General features: G+C 38.8%; 1 long non-coding RNA gene and 1 other non-coding gene across 3 annotated transcripts in view; both read left to right on the forward strand.

Annotated features, from left to right (window-relative positions):
* The window catches only part of LOC123576072, a 35111-nt gene that overhangs the window by 4084 nt on the left and 10493 nt on the right, over positions 1–20534 (forward strand). For both annotated transcript variants that reach the window (XR_006701155.1, XR_006701158.1), the window contains exons 2-3: positions 4818–5092; positions 13097–13191. This is a non-coding gene — a long non-coding RNA (uncharacterized LOC123576072). The remainder of the gene's footprint in view (positions 1–4817; positions 5093–13096; positions 13192–20534) is intronic.
* On the forward strand, positions 4117–4222 carry LOC123581813. The gene has a single exon (XR_006704033.1). It is a non-coding gene; the product is annotated as a U6 spliceosomal RNA (small nuclear RNA).

Raw genomic sequence — 20534 nt, forward strand, 5'->3', positions numbered from 1 at the left:
TGGGTCTGACACAGATGAGAATCTACCTCCCAAGCTGAGCAGATTGAAAATGAAGGTGGCTTCTCTCGGGACAATTCACAAATACTGCCACCGGAAGAGAAGTCATGGGCGGGGCTCCAGCCGCAGTAGTTTGGAGGCCAGAGACGATGCCGTTTGATAAAGGTGCTCTGGCCTCATTGCTGTTCCTGGAAATGTCCCAAAAGCTTAGAACAATGCCTGTCAGGGGCGCCCGGGTGGCTCAGTCGGTTGAGCGTCCGACTTTGGCCCATGTCATGATCTCACAGTTTGTGAGTTCGAGCCCCGCGTCGGGCTCTGTGTTGACAGCTCAGAGCCTGGAGCCTGCTTCGGATTCTGTGTCTCCCTCTCTCTCTGCCCCATCCCCACTCATGCTCTGTCTCTCTCTGTCTTAAAAATAAATAAAACTTTAAAAAAATTAAAAAAAAAGAACAATGCCTGTCACAGAGTAGGTATCCCATAAATATTTGCCAAATAAATAAAAATTTCTTGATTCTGTTCATGGGAAAATAGAGACTTAGGTAGCTGCAGCCTTTCAGTTTAGTAGGTGTTATTTAATATATATTTTGTAGGGGCAGAGAACATATGCCTTAGGCTTGTCTATAGCTAAAAAGCTGGTTGTTGGAGGAAAAGTTGGCCTGGAAGCTTAGAGCGGTAATGTAAGAGTTAGTGAGCATTAGTTGAAATCAAGAGAAATGAGGTAGATTCTATGATAAGCTAGCAGCAACTGGGTGATAACTAAATCACCCAATAAGTATGACAGGTTACTTCATACTTCATGTATGATGACTTCTTTGTGTTCATGGCACCCAAACCCCTTATTGACCAGAAAGGTCCATGAATCAGACCTGCTGTCTCTAGCCTTAGCATGGTGGCTCTCGTGACATTAGAAGCCATATTTATTTGGCATCTGATTTAAGTGACAGAGTCTGTAGAGAAAAGTCCAGATAAGTTCTCAAGTTGCTATTGCCATAATTAAGAAACTGTGCTGAATGTTTTGAAAAACATCACAAACATCACAGCTCTCAAAATCCACTTAAATCATGTGATTTAAGATTAAAGACTGGCAGAAAAAATTTAACCATATAAATGACCTATTTGACAACTCCTGTACATTTGAATTAATTTTCTGAATGTGTTGCTTCATATTATTTTTAAAATATTTATATAGGATAAAAATTTTAATGCATTTCTCTAAAGTGTTTACAAACCCACTGTAATTATATGTAGCATATATAGATATGAATGATTTATTCTAATTGTATTATTCTCCTTATCCCAAATATTTTTCTTTCTAATGCTGAATACCCTTAGATTTATTTTTTATTTTTTTAATGTTTGTTTATTTTTGAGAGAGAGAGAGAGTGGGAGTGGAAGAGGAGCAGAGAGAGAGGGGGACAGAGGATCCTAAGCAGGCTCCATGCTGACAGCAGAGAACCAGATGTGGGGTTTAAGCTCATGAACCATGAGATCATGACCTGAGCCGAAGTTGGATGTTCAACCCACTGAACCACCCAGGCACCCCAGAATTTTTTATTTTTGGATTCAAGTTAGTTAACTGAATCCCCTTAGATTTTTAAATTCAAAACCCGAACAATATCACAGGATATTTGATGCCTAAGTTAGATCTCCATGGAAAATTTAGCCTACTATCATGGGCTCCATAATAAAATATCTAGTTCATAGACAAGAACCAAATTAGTCATAATATGGGGTAATTTTTGTTTTCTAGTTATTGTGAAGTTGAGAGTATCATTTAGACATATAATTCTCAAGGTTTAGTGTTCGTTATAATTACTAGGTTCATTCCAGTCCAGTTAAATGTTTAGAGCTGTGTAAACATGGATTCAAAACCAGAAAATGTTTCCTAAGTTCTAGCTACTGGAAAAGAAGCTTGACATATGGTAATGTGGAAACATTTTCTAGAAATATCAAGTTGATACTCTTTCCTATTATACTGGATTCAACAAGTATCAAGAGTTTTGACTCTCTCTTTCCCAGGCTCAGTTAGAACACCATGCAGACACTGAGAATAGTATGTACATATGCTATTCAGACTTGAGTGTTGAGTAAATAGAATTTCCTTAAATGAACAGAAGAGAAATAGAAGGCTCATAATTACTTGATGATTTTCGGCCCAATCTAACTGGAGTTATGGTATTGCCATTCATAGATTCTGGGATAACTATTGGTGAAACAAGTTTTGGAGGGAAAGTAATAGTTCCATATATAATGTTGATCTTTTCATCAATATGTAAGAGCTATAAGTTACAATTTTTATTTTTTATGTTTTTTTAACATTGATAATTGTAAATTTTTGATAACTGGTTGTATTCTTTGTGGGTGCATTTTTAATCAGACTTTTAAATACATTTCTCACACAAAGATTTTTAAATAACTCTTGGGGCACTTGGGTGGCTCAGTTGGCTAAGTGTCTGAGGCTCAGGTCATGATCTCATGGTTCGTGAGATCGAGCCCCATGTGGGGGCTCTGTGATTCTCTCTCTCTCTCCCTCTGCCTCTCCCCCGCTTGCATGTTCTCTCTCTCTCAAAAAAAACTTTTATTTTTAACTTTTAGTTTTCTTTAGTACATTTTAACCTTAACTCTTTTTTTTTTCAACGTTTATTTATTTTTGGGACAGAGAGAGACAGAGCATGAACGGGGGAGGGGCAGAGAGAGAGGGAGACACAGAATCGGAAACAGGCTCCAGGCTCTGAGCCATCAGCCCAGAGCCTGACGCAGGGCTCGAACTCCCGGACCGCGAGATCGTGACCTGGCTGAAGTCGGACGCTTAACCGACTGCACCACCCAGGCGCCCCTAACCTTAACTCTTAAATCGTTTATCTATTTGAAGTTATTCTACAGTAAACTATGCAATATGAGTGAAATGTTCCTCCCTAGGGCTATCCAGTAGTCTCAAGTCTCAAGTCTAATTATTGAACATTTCATCTTTCCTAGGCTGATATGAAGCATCAACTTTATGATATATGATATTTTTGTATGTGATTGAGCTTATTGTTTTGTTCTTTTGAGAAGATAGTATATAAAATCCAAGTTTGGAAATGTGAATATCAAGAGCCATTGGAACATCTGTGTGTCTCTGAATGCTTCCTCTAATTTACCCCCATTGTTTATAATTTTCTGCCTCACTCAAGTCCAATGTACTGCATATATTGAAACATGCTTCAATTTTATCAGATGCAAACTGATCAATATATCATTTGTATTTATAATTTACTCTAAGTATATTCATCCCATCTGTCATGCCTGCTGCCTTTAGCTTTCTTTGCTCCCTGCTTTGCATTGCATGCCCCACTGATCCTCAGTGTAGACAGAGATGACAGCTGGAAGATATATTAAAAGAAGTTCTAGATTATGAAGAACTATGAGCCCAGAGGATGATTAAGAGAGGTGAGGGTCAGAAACATTCTCACTGGAGCCCAGTGTTCCTTTCATGCATGCTCAGAAATGTGTCATTGTCTTTCCCCAAGTACCTTAAGAGAAGCCACATTCCACAGTATGGTGTCTGGGGAGCTCTGGATGTTCTGACATATTCTAATTCACTCTCAGTGAATTCACTCTCCCTGCCACTGTCATTACTGCAATTCATGCAGGTCCCTGCAAAAAAATAAATAAGTAAATAAAAAATAAAGAATTAAAAATAGCTCTGTAACTCTCTCCTCCATGTAAACACTCTGATGGAATTTACAAGTAAGAAGATAACCAAAGAAGTTCTCATCTAAGAATGTTTTTAGCAGCCTTTTTGCATTGCTTATTATAAACTAACCTGGAATTTATGGATTAGGGGTCATAACTCAGAGAACAGAAGTTAGTCACATAGGTTCCCTGTGTAACTGATGGAATGTAAAAACTAAGAGGCTCTGAACTTAAACAGCTTCCTCAGGCAAACTGTACAACACACACAGTGAATATTCATCTCTTATTCTGAAAACAAAATATATCCCAGTGCAAAAATCTATTTTTTGGAGGCACAGATGATAGTTTGGACTCCTCCAGAGATAGATATCGCTATCTTTGTGCCTGCTTTTTGCTTGTATCCTTCACTAATTATTAGTAAAATTTGCTATTAAGTACACAGCAGTGCTCACTTCGGCAGCATATGTACTAAAACTGGAATAATGCAGAGAAGATTAGCATGACCCCGGGCAAGGCTGACACGCTATTAAGTAAAGTGTATAATTTCTAGGGATCTACTTTGACAATTTGACTTCTGTGGGTAGTGTAAGGACTTTTGATCAGAGCTGTGCCATTCAACTGGCTTTTGGTGTGCTTCTGAAATTGCTATGAATTCTTATGCTCAGTTTCTCATTATTGTCTTATTTTCTCCAAAATTTCAATTATCTCGGGTCTTTAAATTTTCTTGTTCTTGTCTTTTTCTACTACTTTAAAAAAATAAACGTTTATTCATTTTTGAGAGAGAGAGAATGAGCAGGGGGAGGGACAGAGAGAGAGGGGAACAGAGGATCCAAGGTGGGCTCTATGCTGATAGCAGCGAGCCCAATGTGGGGCTTGAACTCAGGAACTGTGAGACCATGACCTGAGCTGAAGTCAGACACTCAACCAACTGAACCATCCAGGTGCCCCTCTACTAATTTTGATTCCTTGGGGTAATCATTAATTTTGATAAAATTATTCATAAAATCATTGTTTTCTTCCTAAGTTATATAGGAGTTAGGAGTTAGGCAGTCCTTCTGTTTGGTGCATCATATTCAAAATACTCAAACTAGAATCAAAACATTTGATTTCTTAATTGAACTGCTTGTTCCCTTCTCATTTCACAGGAATGGAAAGTTCCTCACATGTTCTCACCAAGAACAGCGATGCCAATTCGGTCCATCTGGTGTGTAAAGCTGCAGAGTGGTACCCAGAGCCTGAGGCAAGCTGGAAACCTCCAACGACATAATTTAAAGCCACCCTCTGAAAATGATGGAGCAAATGGGAAAGGCCTATTCTCTAGTGAAACTTCAGTCCTGGTAATTGAACTCAAAAATTGTGCTCTGTTCCATTCTCAACTCCAGGTTCAACCAGAAAAAGTGGACAACTATTTCTGTTTCAGGTTAGTTTGTCTATAATTATATCTCATTGCCTGGAGAAGTGCTTTAAAATTGAATGCATATTGTTGAGTTTCTAACAGAAAGGAAAATGATAACTGAGTTCCTATACTGTACTTTTTAGAACCAAATGAACCCTTACCAAAATAACTACATCATTCTCTTCTTTGATCTTTATCATTTTATTCTTTCTGCTAGCTTTGAGTTTACATTGTTCTTTTTCTAGCCCTTTAAAGTGTAAATTTAGGTTGCTGAATTGAAATCTTTCTTTTTTAACATAAGCATTTACAGCTATAAATTGTCTTTTTAGTATTGTCTTTTATTGTATTCTATAAGTTTTAACGTGTGTTTTGTTTTCATTTGTCTCAAAATATTTCCTAATATCCTTTGCAATTTCTTCTTTGACCCATTAGTTGCTTAAAGTGGGGTGTTTAATTTCTACATACTTGTGCAGTTTTGGTTTGCCTTCTGCTATTAGTTTTTTGTTTCGTTTCATTGTAATTAGAAAGACACTTTGTGCAATTTTAGTTTTTTAATACTTCTTAACTATTGTTTTGTGGTCAAACATATGGTCTGTCCTGAAAAACAACCCATGTGCACTTAAGAAGAGTATTTTCTTGGGGGCACCTGGGTGGCGCAGTCGGTTAAGCGTCCGACTTCAGCCAGGTCACGATCTCGCGGTCCGTGAGTTCGAGCCCCGCGTCAGGCTCTGGGCTGATGGCTCAGAGCCTGGAGCCTGCTTCCGATTCTATGTCTCCCTCTCTCTCTGCCCCTCCCCCGTTCATGCTCTGTCTCTCTCTGTCCCAAAAATAAATAAACGTTGAAAAAAAAAATTAAAAAAAAAAAAAAAGAAAAGTATTTTCTGTTGTTGGAATGTTTGATGTGTCTGTTAGATGTATTTGATGCTTTGGTGGTGTTCAAGTCCTCTATTTCCCATTGATATTCTGTCCGGTTGTTTTATACATTATTGAGGTATTGAAGTTCCCTACTATTGTTGCAGATCTATTTCTGTCTCTGATTCTAACAATGTTTGCTTCATATAATTTGGAGGTATGTTTGGTGCATATATGTGTGTAATTATCATATCTTCTTGGTAAATTGATCCTTTTATCAATATATAATGTCCTTTGACACTCTTTTTTTAAAAATATGTTTACTTACTTTTGAGAGAGAGCATATGGGAGCAAGCAGAGGAGGGGCAGAGAGAGAGGGGGACAGAGGATCTGAAGCGGGCTCTGTGCTGACAGCACAGAACTCATGAACTGTGAGATAATGGCATGAGCCAGTCGGATGCTCAACTGACTGAGCCACCCAGGTGCCCCTTTCTTTGTCTCTAATGACAGTTTTTGACTTAAAGTCTATTTTATCTGATATTAGGATAGCCACCCCACTCTCTTTTAGTTACTATTTGCATAGGTATCTTTTTCCCATCCTTTCACTTACACATTCTTGTGTCTTGTGGACTGCATATACTTGTATCATTTTTTAATCCATTTTGTCAATCTCTACCTTTTGATTGGGGAGTTTAATTCATTTACATTTAAAGTAATTGCTGGTAAGATAGCACATACTTCTGCCATCTTGTCATTTGTTTTTTCTATGTCTTACAGTTTTTTGTTCCTTGTTTCATTACTATTTTTCTTTATGTTTAGTTAATTTTTTTATATTTACATGTTTTTATTCCCTTCTCATTTCCTTTGGTGTATATTTTATAGGTACTTTTTTGTGGTTACCCTGGGGATTACATATAACATCCTAAAGTTATAACAATCTATTTTGAATTGATACCAATTTACTTTCAGTCATATACAAAAACTCTATTTCCTTACAGCTCTACCTCTCCTTTGTTATCGATGCTATAAATTAAACTTTATATATTGTGAACCTATTAACATAGATTTATTATGTTTTATCCATTTGTCTCTTAAATCCTATAGAAAATAAAAAGTGGAGTTACAAGCATACCTTAGAGGTATTGCAGGTTCAGTTCCAAACCACAACAATAAAGAAAATATTGCAATAAAGCAAGTCAAATGAGTTTTTTGGTTTTCCAGTGCATGTAAAACTTAGTTTATACTGTAGTGTAACTAAATCATAACATTATGTCTAAAAAATGTATATACCTTAATTTTAAAATACTTTATTGCTAAAAAATGCTAACCATCATCTGAGCATTCAGTGAGTTATAATCTTGCTGGTGTAGGGTCTTGCCTCACTGTTGATAGCTGCTGACTGATCAGGGTGGTGGTTACTGAAGGTTGGAGTGGTGGTGGCAATTTCTTAAAATAAGACAAAAATGAAGTTTGTCACATTGATTGATTCTTTCATGAACAGTTTCTTTGTAGTATGCAATGTTGCTTAATATCATTTTACCCACAAGTTTTTTTTAAAAATTGGAATCAACTGTTTCAAACCCTGCTGCTGCCTTATCAACTTAAGTTTATGTAATATTCTAAATCTTTTGTTGTCATTTCAACAATCTTCACAGCATTTCACCAGGAGTACATTACATTCCAAGAAACCACTTTCTTTGCTCATCCTTAAGCTGCTTCTTCTTCTCATCCATTCAACTGCAGCAATTCAGTCACATCTTCAGGCTCCAGTTCTAATTCTAGTTCTCTTGCTATCTCCACCACACCTGCAGTGACTTCCTCCACTGAAGGCTTGAACCCCTCAAAGTCATCCACAAGGGCTAGAATCAACTTCTAAAGTCCTTTTCACATTGATATTTTGACCTCTTCCCATGAATCACAACGTTCTTAATGGGATCTAGAATGGTGAATCTTTTTTTTTTTAATTTTATTTTTTATTTTTTAAAATTTACATCCAAATTAGTTAGCATATAGTGAAACAATGATTTCAGGAGTAGATTCCTTAATACCTACTTAGCCCATCCTCTCTCCCACAATCCGTCCAGTAATCCTCTGTTTGTTCTCCATATTTATGAGTCTCTTCTGTTTTGTCCCCCTCCCTGTTTTTATATTATTTTTGTTTCCCTTCCCTTATGTTCATCTGTTTTGTCTCTTAAAGTCCTCATATGAGTGAAGTCATATGATTTTGGTCTCTCTCTGACTGACTAATTTCACTTAGCATCATACCCTCCAGGTCCAGCCATGTAGTTGCAAATGGCAAGATTTCATTCTTTTTGATTGCCGAGTAATACTGCATTGTGTGTGTGTGTGTGTGTGTGTGTGTGTGTGTGTGTGTGTGTGTATACCACATCTTCTTTATCCATTCATCCATCGATGGACATTTGGGCTCTTTCCATACTTTGACTATTATTGATAGTGTTGCTATAAACATGGGGGTGCACGTGTCCCTTCGAAACAGCACACCTGTATCCCATGAATAAATGCCTAGTAGTGCAATTGCTGGGTCGTAGGGTAGTTCTCTTTTTAGTTTTTTGAGGAACCTCCATACTGTTTTCCAGAGTGGCTGCACCAGCTTGCATTCCCACCAACAATGCAAAACAGATCCTCTTTCTCCACATCCTTGCCAACATCTGTTGTTGCCTCAGTTGTTAATGTTAGCCATTCTGAGAGGTGTGAGGTGGTATCTCATTGTGGTTTTGATTTGTATTTTCCTGATGATGAGTGATGTTGAGCATTTTTTCATATGTCGGTTGACCATCTGGATGTCTTCCTTGGAGAAGTGTCTATTCATGTCTTTTGCCCATTTCTTCACTGGATTATTTGTTTTTTGGGTGTTGAGTTTGAGAAGTTCTTTATAGATTTTGGATGCTAACCCTTTATCTGATATGTCATTTGCAAATGTCTTCTCCCATTCTGTCTGTTGCCTTTTAGTTTTGCTGATTGTTTCCTTTGCTGTGTGGAAGTTTTTATTTTGATGAGGTCCCAGTAGTTCATTTTTGTAGAATGGTGAATCTTTTCCAGAAGGTTTTCCATTGACTTTGCCCAGACCCATTAGAGGAATCACTCTCTATTGCAGCTATAGCCTTATGGAATGTATTTCTTAAATAATAAGACTTGAAAGTTGAAATGACTTCTTTTTTTTAATTTTTCAAATGTTTTATTTATTCTTGAGAGAGAGAGAGAGAGAGAGAGAGAACGCAAGCGCATGAGTGGGGGAGGGGCAGAGCCAGAGAGGGACACAGAATCTGAAGCAGGCTCCAGGCTCTGAGCTGTCAGCACAGAGCCTGAGGCGGGGCTCCAACACACAAGCCATGAGATCATGACCTAAGCTGAAGTCAGACACTTAACTGACTGAGCCACCCAGGCGCCCCAAGTTGAAATGACTTCTTAATCCATGAGATACAGAATGGATGACACTCATTGATGAAAACATTAAATTTGTTGTACTCCATCCGAGTTCTCAGGTGATGGGCGTATCATCACTGAACAGTAACATTTTGAAAGGAGTCTTTTTTCTGAACAGGAGGCCTCAACAGTGGGCTTAAAATATTCAGTAAACCATGTTGCAAACAGACGTACTTTCATTCAGGATTTGTTGTTCTATTTATAGAGCAGAGGCAGGAGTATATTGGCATAATTTTTAAGGGCCGTAGGATTTTCAAAATGGTAAATGAGCATTGGCTTCAACTTAAAGTCACTAGTTGCATTACCTCTAACAAGAAAGTCAGTCTGTCCTTTGAAGCTTTGAGGCCAGGCATTGACTTCTCTCTAGCTATGAAAGTCTTAGCATCTTTTTCCAAGAAAAGGTGGTTTCATCCACATTGAAAATCTGTTGTTTAGTGTAGCCACCTTCACTAACTACCTTAGCTAGACTTTCTGGATGGCTTGCTGTAGCTTCTACATCAGCTCTTGCTGCTTCACCTTGCACTTTGATGTTACGGAAACGTCTTCTTTCCCGAAACCTCATGAGTTAACCTCTGCTAGCTTTAAACTTTTCTTCTGCAGCATCCTCATCTCTTTCAGCCTTCATGGAATTGAAGAGAGTTAGGGCCTCGGTGACTCTGGATTAGGCTTTGGCTTAAGGGAATGGCTGGTTTGACCTTTTGTTCAGACCACTCAAACTTTCTCCATCTCAGCAATAAAGCTCTTTCACTTTCTTATCATTCATGTGTTCACGGGAGGAACAATTTTAGTTTCCTTTAAGAACCTTCCCTTTGCATTCACAACTTGACTGTTTGATGCAAGAGGCTTACCTTTTGGCCTATCTCAGCTTTCAACAAGTCTTCCCAAGCTTAACCATTGCTAGCTTTTGATTTAAAGGGAGAGATGTGGGATGGGACTCTTCCTTTCACTTGAATGCTTAGAAGCCATTTTAGGCTTATTAATTGGCTTAATTTCAATATTGTTGTGTCTCAGGGAATAGGGAGGCCCCAGGAGAGGGAGAGAGACAGGGGAACAGCCAGTGGCTGGAGCAATCAGAACATACATAGCATTTATTGATTAACTTTATGCTCTTACATGGGCGTGGTTTGTGGCTCCCCCAAACAAGGGCAATAGTAGCATCAAAGATCACTGATCACAGATTACTATAACAAGTGTAAAAATAATGAAAAGTTTTAAAATATTGCAGGAATTACCAAGACGTGACACAGAGATATGAAGTGAGCAGATGCTGTGATAAATGGTGCTGGTAAACAGGGTTGCCACGAACTTTCAATTTGTAAGAAACTCAGTATCTGTGAGGCACAATAAAATGAAGTATGCCTATACTTAATTTATCAAATGTAGCTAAATAACTCATATTAAGCAAAACTTATTGCATGTTTTATTATAGTGAAGGGGTAAATGGTGATACAGTTTCTTTTTTCTTTAATTTTTTTTTAGTGTTTATTTATTTTTGAGAGACAGAGAGAGACAGCATGAGCGGGAGAGGGCAGAGAGAGAGGGAGACCCAGAATATGAAACAGGCTCCAGGCTCTGAGCTGTCAGCCCAGAGCCCAATGCGGGGCTTGAGCTCACAGACTGCGAGATCATGATCTGAGCCGGAGTCAGATGCTCAACCAACTGAGCCACCCAGGCGCCCCAGTTTCTTGATCACATCTATTTTTACAGGGAGAAAAAGTTCTATCACAAAGTGAAAGGCTCAAAACTTTTTTTGTAAGTTTATTTATTTATCTTGAGAGAGAGAGAGAGAGAACATGAGTTGGGGGGAGCAGAGAAAGAGAGGGAGAGAGAGAATCCCAAGCAGGCTCCGTGCTGTCAGCATGAGCCTGATGCAGGGCTCAATCCCACAAAGAGCGAGTTCATGACCTGAGCTGAAACCAAGAGTCGGACACTTAACTGAACCACCCAGGCACCCAAGGCTCAAAACTCTTTAAATGATGTAATATTTGTTCTAGGATTGATCCTTTTACTCAAGGCATAGTTTCTGTTGCATCTTTCTAAAGTTCAATTTCTGGGAAGTTTCTCATGTTCCTTTTTTTTCAATTTTGGAGGACATGAACATCTTCCATGGAGTGGGTTTGCCTGACCCCAAAGCTGTGTTCAGATAGCTCCAGTTGGGTTAGAGCATCATTTTCCCCACCCTCTCTAATTCTCTCCTTTTGTCCAACACATCTGCAAAATTTTCCAAACTTTTTTGCTATCAGTGATTTCAGAATCAATACTTAGAAACTGTCTTGGCTTCCATTTTTTTCTCTACACTTCTCCATATTTTAGATTATTTTTCATAGTCTATCTCATGTAAATAATACTGAACAGTTTTTAAACAAGTAAACAATTGTCCCTCCCTAGAGCCTTCCTTGTCTTTCCTCCTCTCACCTGCTCTCATCTATAGCCAGCTCTGGTATCACAGCCTGGGTCAATATGAAAAAGCCAACTTCATACTCAGTTAGATACTCATCACATACAGTTTATGACAAAATCATCTGTTCCTCATGAACAGTGTCACCATTTTGACCTGTATTCACAGTCTCATAACTGAAGATGTGGTCAAAATAAATTTCCCCATGGAACTTACTGGGACCCCTTCCTGGAATTCACAGAATATGCTTCATTTTCTTTGCTAATTATAGTGACACATATATAGTGATTATTCATACTTGTGTGCCAAAATTTTTCCTATATCTTCCTTCTGTATATCTTCTGAAGTTCCCTGGTCTTTACTAACACTGTTTTCATCACAGTTGACCTGGTTTGAAAATCAGTAATTCCGTTATCTTATTCTTCATCAATCTGTGTAATGTGTTGTTTTTTGTTTTTTTTTTTTAACTAAAGGAAAATTACAGACATTTCAGTACCATGAGTTTCTACCATGTTGGCACTAGGGTCATAAACCATCTGACTTTGTCTTGAACTAAGCTGGTTTAAGAAATGAAAGTTATGTTTCCTAGACACCCCTTTCATGACACAAAAACTCTGTTTTCTGTAATGGTTTCAGAAAGTTGGAGGAAAACTCTAAACTGATATAGCAGCCCTCAAAAATAGGTATGAAAAAAACCATTATTTTTAATGTAAAATGAATACAGTATAGATTACCTTCCTTCTTTAGCCACTGCCACTGTTTCACCCCTGAGCCCTGATGTTCGTAATCACAATTTACAGTTCATAGTAACAAATCACCCATTGTTGCATCAGTCTGAGTGATATGTCTTAAGTACACAAATTAAATGCATTGTACTCACGAGTATTGCCTATCCATCTTTGACTTTATTGTAGATTAACTACTGTGCGTGGTTTTGAGATAGTGCTAAATTTTTTTGTGAAAAAATTCTAGCTGATAATTTCACAATTTAGTGAATGGTGTAACACTCACAGATCTAAAGCAGCTCAGTGAACCCAAGGCATAAGAATCGTGAAGAAAACTATACAAAGTCCCACCATTATCAAATTGCTTAAATCCAGTGATAAAGGGAAAATATCATAAGCAGAAAGAAAAAGGATACATTATTCTTATTCTGTCATAAGAATTACAACAGACTTGTCAGAGGGAAAAAACACAACAGAAGACAACTTCTTTAAAGCATTAAAACAATTTTTTTAAGTGCCAATCTACAATTTACTCATCAGAAAGAAATTTCAAAAGCAAAAGTGAAATACATATTCACCTTACTCTCTAATTACTTTCGCCTACAAAAGGGGAAGGAGTTCATTACCCATGGAGCTGCACTGCAAATGTTAAAAGAGGTCCCATAACCATGAGGAAACTATAGCAGATGGACATCTGGAAAATGGTAAATACAGAGACAAATGTAAGACTTTTATCCCTTAATATTTAAATATCTGCAGGAGATAATTGACAACTTAAAGTGAAAATAAGGACATATTTGTGGGTTTTATAACCTATGTCAAAGTAAAACGGGTGACAAGACCAGCACCAAGGCATGGATGGAGTATTTTTATACATGGAAGTGTATTTGTATATAGTTCTTAAACTGCCATGACTGTAATATAATAATAACTGTAGTATGTTAAAGATGTGTATTGTAAATGTTTGGCTAAGAATCCATCAGGATCTAAAACAAAATTACAAGCATAGTTAATTAAACATAAAGTATAATCAGAGGAAAAAGAATGCAAACAACAGATAAGCAAATAGAAAAGAGGAAGAAAGGTGTTAAACACAAACATCAGTAACAGCAACAAACATAAATGGCCCAAAAGACCCAATTAAATGTCAGAGATTGCCAGATTGGATAAAAAACAAACAAACAAGACACAACTATATGCTGTCTATAAGACACCCAATAAATATAAATAAACATTGCTGAAAAGTAAAAAGATGGCAAATAATATACCATGCTAATACTAACCGAAAGAAAGTGGAAGTGGTTATAATAATATCAACCAAATTAGACACCAGAGTGTAGAATATTATCAGGGAAAGAGGGCCACTTAATAATGATAAAGGGTCAAGAAGATATCAAGAAGATAAAGCAATCCTAATTATTTGTGCACCAAATAACAGAGCTTAAAAATACTGGAAGTTGGGGCGCCTGGGTGGCGCAGTCGGTTAAGCGTCCGACTTCAGCCAGGTCACAATCTCGCGGTCCGTGAGTTCGAGCCCCACGTCAGGCTCTGGGCTGATGGCTCTGAGCCTGGAGCCTGTTTCCGATTCTGTGTCTCCCTCTCTCTCTGCCCCTCCCCCGTTCATGCTCTGTCTCTCTCTGTCCCAAAAATAAATAAACGTTTGAAAAAAAAAAAATTAAAAAAAAAATACTGGAAGCAAAAAAACCAAAAAAACAAAAAAAAACCTGATGGATCTGCAAGAAGAAACTGACAAATTTACAATATATTCAGAAATTTCAGTAACAGTATCTCCGTACATTCGGGGAATTTGTGAAGAAGACCACTTTTCCCAGGTCATCATACAGAAATCACTGAGCTTATTCTGCCCCCAAACAAGGATAACATTGATCCTCTGCTGAGAGATGTTCCTAGGCTCTGAAAAATGAGGCATTCAGGTTGCTGAACTTGGCTCACAGACTCAGATAACTCAACAACCAGCCACTCCTGGCAACCTGTCTGGACCGAAGTGGCTGAACACACCCAGCAAGAAATTCAAAAAGGGAAGTGAGTCATCCCACCTCCACATCCCAGGAAGAATGAGGAGTGGCTTGGACTTAGGTGCATAGAACAGACAACCTCCAGCAGCTTCTATTCCAAACTGAGGCCCAGACACTTCAGGGCCGTTCCAGTGCTGGGCTCAGGTACTCACAAATGCTCTCATGATATCGCCCTGCTCCAGGCCTCCTGGGAGGGTACCAAGCTGCAAGGGGAAGGCCCTGGGAAAGGAGCAAGGGGAATGGGATGGTTTGCATCTTCAGTTTGGGGGTTCAATTTGATGCACGGAAGTTTAAGGACACTTCAAGATAACAAGGTAGGGAGCAGCATGTTTATTCTGGGTTTTCTATGAGCACGATGAAGACAACCAGCCCATTCAAACAAAATGCCAGAGACATTTACTTACTTATAAACATTACAGGCCTGGTAGGGATGTTGCCTAAACAATTTTCATTCAGTGAAACTTCTCTCAATGACACATACAAGAAAAGCTCCCAATCACCAGGTCTCCATCTCTGTCGAATCCAGCGTTTGGTTGCTAGAAACAGAGGGGCTTACCCATCCCACTCTCTCTGAGAGGAACTGGGGAGAAGAGTGGAGGGAGCATCAGGGAAGTTTCCAATTCTGTCCTGCCCTTTGCAGCCAGAGCAGGAGGGAGAGGAGTGAGTTAAATAGGTAGTCACCTTCCTATGGACAATTCTTCAGAGGAGAATGTCTCCCGGCACTGGTCTGCCACTGCCCAGAAACTGATCTGTTGATCACAACTGGAGAAACACAAATGACATGGGTCAGGCCCTGTGCCAGGATAAAGGTAATGACAGAGAGACAACAGGGTATTGATGAGGTTTTGTCAGTACTTAGGAATCACTGTCACCATTCCCATTCTGAGAAATTAATCAGACTCCTCCTCCTTTCCACTCTGGTCAGCCTTGTCTCGTGGCTTGTCTAGATATACTGTACCCCAAGCCAGTGAGGGGGGCATTTGCATAGACAGTGTGGGATGCCACGGTAAGGAGGGATTGGTGATGTCCAGAAGCATGGGTTGGAATAATTATAGAGATTCATATACAAATAGTTGTGAGAATTCAATGAGATAGTTTGCACAAAGCAATAGTACGACACTTCACGTATAAGAAATGCTCGATACATCCTTTTTTTTTTTTAATTTATTTTTTCAATATATGAAATTTATTGTCAAATTGGTTTCCATACAACACCCAGTGCTCATCCCAAAAGGTGCCCTTCTCAATACCCATCACCCACCCTCCCCTCCCTCCCAGCCCCCATCAACCCTCAGTTTGTTCTCAGTTTTGTTTTTTTTTATTTAAAAAAAATTTTTTTTAACGTTTATTTATTTTTGAGACAGAGAGAGACAGAGCATGAACGGGGGAGGGGCAGAGAGAAAGGGAGACACAGAATCGGAAGCAGGCTCCAGGCTCTGAGCTGTCAGCACAGAGCTTGACGCAGGGCTCAAACCCACAGACCGCGAGATCGTGACCTGAGCTGAAGTCGGACGCTCAACCGACTGAGCCACCCAGGCACCCCTGTTCTCAGTTTTTATGCTTTATCAGTCTTTTATGCTTTGGCTCTTTCCCTCTCTAACCTCTTTTTTTTTTTTTTCCCCTTCCCCTCCCCCATGGGTTTCTGTTAAATTTCTCAGGATCCACATAAGAGTGAAAACATATGGTATCTGTCTTTCTCTGTATGGCTTATTTCACTTAGCGTAACACTCTCCAGTTCCATCCACATTGCTACAGAGAGCCATATTTCATTCTTTCTTATTGCCACGTAGTACTCCATTGTGTATATAAACCACAATTTCTTTATCCATTCATCAGTTGATGGACATTTAGGCTCTTTCCATAATTTGGCTATTGTTGAGAGTGCTGCTATCCTTTTTTTTTTTTTTTTATTTAACCAACATGGGGCTTCAACTCGGGATCCTGAGATCAAGAGTCTTATGCTCTACTGACTGAGCCAGCCAGGTGCCTCTTGATACACGCTTATTATTACACTTGAACTTTCTCATCTGTAGAAGATATTCATCTAACAGATGCAGAGGATTAAATGATATAATGTGAGTAAATTACCTAACACAGTGCCCAGCATACAGTAGGCATTACATAAGCTAGACAATAGCACAGGAATGTCAAAGGCCTCCATGCGTCTTTGAGAAAATGTGTGAAAACCCAGGGGTAGAGGGAAAGAGTAGGTTTTTCCCTTGAAATTTAGAATATTTAGATTAGGCAGGAAACTTGCCAAATTTCTGTAAAATTGACCATGAACTCATAATGGATTTTTTTTTTTAATTTTTTTTTCAACGTTTATTTATTTTTGGAACAGAGAGAGACAGAGCATGAACGGGGGAGGGGCAGAGAGAGAGGGAGACACAGAATCGGAAACAGGCTCCAGGCTCTGAGCCATCAGCCCAGAGCCCGACGCGGGGCTCGAACTCACGGACGGCGAGATCGTGACCTGGCTGAAGTCGGACGCTTAACCGACTGCGCCACCCAGGCGCCCCTCATAATGGATTTTTAACGGAGCTTGAAAATCCAGCCTCTTCCAAATAATCCATGTTTTTATTTCAGAAAAGTTCCTACAATTGTTCACCATTATTTAACAGGAGACAAACAGCCTGAGAAATATTCTCTCATATCTTTTTTTTTCCTAAATTATGGAGAGGCATTTTGAATGATTCAGTACATAAAAGCTTAACCACTAAAATATGCCACAAAGCAGAGCAGAGAAGTAAGATTGTGAAATGAAATAGTATAAATTATAAAATACCTTTTGAAATCCTTAATGCCATCATTAATGAGGGAACATTTTCTTTATGTACAATCTTTTCAAAGTGCCTAATTAGCAAATTAATACTACATGGAGAGAGCTCTTCTCAGCTTATAATTGAGACATTTGAGAATTCATATCCCCAAAAGATTTATATACTAGAAATTCTATAATGATTATTGACCTTAAAAATGAACCATTTTTTTCTACACATTTGAAAAGATATGAAATATATAACATATACCACAGCTTCCAATTTGAATATTGGTTATAGTCAGAGAGATAGGACCAGCCTCATATCTGCCACTTATTGGCTATGGATGCTGGCAAATGACATAATTTCTTTCATCTTCACAGTGCCGATGTGTAGAAAGTAATTATATCTACTTCTCAGGGTCATAATGTCACTAAAATGAAATAATATAGAGCTTGGTAAATAGTATTTAGCAAATGCTTCAAAATAAAGTGGTACTCTTCTTTTCTTGTTTCCTTGATCAGATCAATACAAAAACCATTAGGTGAAGCTAAAGCAAGATGGATGACCACAGTGGGGTTAAGCGGACTCCTGTGGTGGCCCAGAGCAGGGTGTGAAGGCCCAACCAAGCTAAGCACAATGGAATAGTTAGGAGTGTTGGAGCCCAAGCCAGCGAGGAGGGCATCACATAGGGAATGTGGGATTCAATTGGAACAAGACATAGGTGACATCCAGAAGAGTTGATCAAATAAATACATTAAAGTTTCTCATTCTTTTTTTTTTTAATTTTTTTTTTTTAAAGTTTATTTATTTTTGAGACAGAGAGAGACAGCACGAACGGGGGAGGGTCAGAGAGAGGGAGACACAGAACTGGAAGCAGGCTCCAGGCTCTGAGCCATCAGCCCAGAGCCTTATGCGGGGCTCGAACTCACGGACTGTGAGATCGTGACCTGAGCCGAAGTCGGACGCTTAACCGACTGAGCCACCCAGGCGCCCCATAAAGTTTCTCATTCTTGAGAAGACAGTTTCAAATATGGAAAAGGAGAAAACTTGAAGGAACCCTATGGTATTAGACTGGAATTGGGGATATTAGCATGAACCCATAGTTTTCAACATAAATAGATACAGAAATATAGATGTAAATACATGTGTATATGTAATACATATATTATAATACAATTATAATATATTCACTAGCTCTGTCCACTGAAGACAGGAAGCAGCAAAACTCCAATAACATTCAGCACATGTAGCTCCAAGATCTTTTCTAAAGAAAAGATCATACTCCCCTAAAAGGAACCAAGGTTCCTTGGAGAAATGGCTGACACCAAGTCTAAGGCAAGGAAAGTATAAGATGAGCCTGGGACATCTTGTGCCAGGAAGTAAAGAAATGCACAATGAAGTATGCAGACATGTCAAAAGGACTCTTTTGACTGGCCAAATCTGGAACCATTTGAGCATCAAAACAAAAGGTGATAGTAACAGGTTGTGACCACTGAATAAAAGTAGGAATCCATGAGTCCAGACTGAAATAAATAAATGAATGGAGATATTAAAAGCTTGATGAGAAACAGGATATTTACATAGTCTCAAAATACTTCCTTACAAAAATACTTACTAATTACAGTGGGAATACAAAATTACAAAGTGTAACTTTACAGTGGAGAAGCCTGACAGACAGGAATAAGTGACCAAAACTAACACTGCCAACTAATGGGACACATTGAAATTGTGAACCATCTGATAGAATGCCATGAGAATACAGCATCACTTCTGTGATATTCGTGTCAAAGGTGCAAACCTAAACCTAAGCATAAGAAAACATCAGACTAACAACTCACAATGAGGGCTAGTCTACCAAATAACTGGCCTACAATCTTCAAAACGCTAAGGTCATGAAAGTCAAGACTCAGGAAGTGCTCCACAGTGAAAAAAACTAAAGAGATAAGACAATGAAATGAAGCATGGGACACTAAGCCGGGTCATTTTGCTGTGAAGGACAATATTAGGAAAATGGGTGACACTTGGAAGAGTTGGAGAGTTAGATGACAGTCACGCAGCAGTGTCAATTTACTTACCTGGATAGTGACATCATGGTTACGGAGGAGAATGTTCTGGTTTGTAGAAAGTACACACTAAGTACTCAGGTAGTGAGGGAGTCATATCGGCAATTTAACTCAAAAAATTTCAGGAAAAAATATGCTCTTTTACTATTCTTGCAACTTTCTGCATGTTTGACATTGTCTCTAAATAAATAAGCAAATGGAAAGTTAACAAATGAAGGAGGAAAACACTGAATCCACTCTGAAGGAAGGAAAAGGTATGTCAGACCGGTCACATAGTAAAGGGATGATATCAAACGAAACAGACACAATACATTTTAAAAGCTCAAAATTTTCTTAGAAGATCATAACAGGGATCGTTTTAAAAATGTATACCTTCTAGGTTTCGAATGACTGGGTTTACTGTTACGATGAATCATAACGCAGGAGTGCTTTAAATCTCTTCCCATCACCAGGCAAAATTTCTCTCCCCTCAGTGAAGAACATGAGAGGTTATTTTAGAAAAATAGTTTAGTGTGTCTCTGGCCAGCCTGCTTTGCTCATGATGACTAAAGAATTAGAAACTGCTCTTTGTGAGGCCGGGGGTGTGGACCATTTGTGCCATGAAACATAGGGGTGGCTTGGTTAACAGGCTCTAATCATTAGCAGGATCCAGAACAATGATTTCCTTTTAATGCTTGAGTGAAGGGTCGGAACTCCTGGGCAGTCAACCCTCAAAAGTATGCCTGACACTTTCAAACTAAGCCAGTTCTGCTCATCATTTAGTGGCAACGGCCTTTGATAAATTAAAACGTTTTACAAGAATTACATTAAAACTTTCCAAAAGTTTAGGGGCGCCTGGGTGGCGCAGTCGGTTAAGCGTCCGACTTCAGCCAGGTCACGATCTCGCGGTCCGTGAGTTCGAGCCCCGCGTCAGGCTCTGGGCTGATGGCTCAGAGCCTGGAGCCTGTTTCTGATTCTGTGTCTCCCTCTCTCTCTGCCCCTCCCCCGTTCATGCTCTCTCTGTCCCAAAAATAAATAAACGTTGAGAAGAAAAAAAAAAATTAAAAAAAAAAAAAAAAAACTTTCCAAAAGTTTAAAATAAACATCTTCTCTTGAAGAGGAGAGACATTGTTATCATCAATTAAAAAAAAAAAAAAAAAAAGAAACAGAGGGAGACAAAAGAAGAAAAGAACTCTAAGAACCAAGT

The sequence above is a fragment of the Leopardus geoffroyi genome, chromosome A1, assembly GCF_018350155.1.
Source record: "Leopardus geoffroyi isolate Oge1 chromosome A1, O.geoffroyi_Oge1_pat1.0, whole genome shotgun sequence".
Lineage (NCBI taxonomy): Eukaryota > Metazoa > Chordata > Mammalia > Carnivora > Felidae > Leopardus > Leopardus geoffroyi.